The following is a 1745-nucleotide window of genomic DNA, read 5'->3' as shown; positions in this document are numbered from 1 at the left end:
ATTATAAGTGTTTCCATAGGCTTCACCTATGTAATTCACTCTGCCATTGCAGGGTTCTCAGGATCATAAGCTTCTTCTTTAGAAGATGCTTCTTTAGTACTGTTGGATGCATTTTACAATCCATTCTTGAGAAATCATATTGACTTGCTGAGTCAACATTTTGTTCTGAGCCAATATGGCATTCAGAGCATCAATTTCAAGAACTCTCTTCCTCTAAGACGTCCCATTACTCACAGGATTCCTTTCAGAGGTGTACATGAACTGGTTATTTGCAACCATTGCAATGAGTTCCTGAGCTTCTGCAGGCATTTTCTTCAGGTGAATAGATCCACCTGCAGAATGGTCCAATGACATCTTAGACAATTCAGACAGACCATCATAGAATATATCCAAGATGGTCCATTATGAGAGCATGTCAGAAGGACACTTTTTGGTCAATTGCTTGTATCTCTCCCAAGCTTCATAGAGGGATTCATCTTCTTTCTATCTGAAGGTTTGAACATCCACTCTAAGCTTGCTCAGCTTTTGAGGAGGAAAGAACTTGGCTAAGAAAGCCGTGACCAGCTTATCCCAAGAGTTCAGGCTATCTTTAGGTTGAGATTCCAACCGTGTTCTAGCTTTGTCTTTTACAGCAAAAGGGAAAAGCATAAGCTTATAGACCTCAGGATCAACTCCATTGGTCTTAACAGTATCACAGATCTGCAAGAATTCAGTTAAGAACTGAAAATGATCTTCTGATGGAAGTCCATAAAACTTGCAATTCTATTTCATCAGAGAAACTAATTGAGGCTTTAGCTCAAAGTTGTTTGCTCCAATGGAAGGGATTGAGATGCTTCTTCTATGGAAGTTGGAATTTGGTGCAGTAAAGTCACCAAGCATCTTCCTTGCATTGTTGTTGGGTTTGGCCATGTCTCCTTCTTTTTACGAGATTCTCTGTAAGGTTTTCTCTGGATTGTTGTGCTTTAGCTTCTCTTAGCTTCTTTTTCAGAGTCCTTTCAGGTTCAGGATCTGCTTCAACAAGAATGTCCTTGTCCTTGCTCCTGCTCATATGAAAAAGAAGAGAATAAAAAAGAAGAGGAATCCTCTATGTCACAGTATAGAGATTCCTTTATGTGAGTAGAAGAAGAAAATAATAGAGGAATGATATAGAGAGAAGAGATGAAGAATTCAAATTATGAGTAGAAGAGAAGTGTTAGTAGATAAATAAATAAATAGAAGGAGATGAGAGAGAGGAGTTTTCGAAAATAATTGAAAGAAAAAGAAAAATATTTTTGTTTTTATTTTAAAATTTGGTTGGAATTCAAAAATTAAGAGAAGAAATAAAATTAAAATTAAAATTTGAAATAATTAGATAATTAAAAGAATTTTGAAAAAGAAGTTAACGATTTTCGAAAATTATAGAGAGAAAAGTGGTTAGGTGGTTTTGAAAAAGATAAGAAATAGTAAAACAAACAAAAAGTCAATTAGTTAGTTGAAAAAGATTTGAAAATCAATTTTGAAGAGATAAGAAGTTAGAAAAGATTTTTGAAATTGAATTTGAAGAAGATATGATTTGAAAAAGTATGTTTAAAAATATATGATTGAAAAGATATGATTGAAAAGATATGATTGAAATTTATTTTGAAAAAGATTTGAAAAAGAAATTTAGAAAGATTTAATTTTGAAAATAAAATTGATTACTTGACTAACAAGAAACTAAAACATATGATTCTAGAATTTAAAGATTGAACCTTTCTTAATAGGCA

The 1745-nt window shown here is 33.0% G+C and overlaps 1 non-coding gene across 1 annotated transcript; it reads left to right on the top strand.

Moving 5' to 3' along the window:
• Nucleotides 1-412: 412 nt before the first annotated feature.
• Nucleotides 413-516, top strand: LOC127743078 (small nucleolar RNA R71). Its single transcript, XR_008004384.1, has one exon. It is a non-coding gene; the product is annotated as a small nucleolar RNA R71 (small nucleolar RNA).
• The last annotated feature ends 1229 nt before the right edge of the window (nt 517-1745 follow it).

This window comes from Arachis duranensis, chromosome 1 (assembly GCF_000817695.3).
Source record: "Arachis duranensis cultivar V14167 chromosome 1, aradu.V14167.gnm2.J7QH, whole genome shotgun sequence".
In the NCBI taxonomy this organism is placed as follows: Eukaryota; Viridiplantae; Streptophyta; class Magnoliopsida; order Fabales; family Fabaceae; genus Arachis; species Arachis duranensis.
Note: the sequence above shows the minus strand (reverse complement) of the source record. Positions and strands in the feature narration are given on the sequence as shown.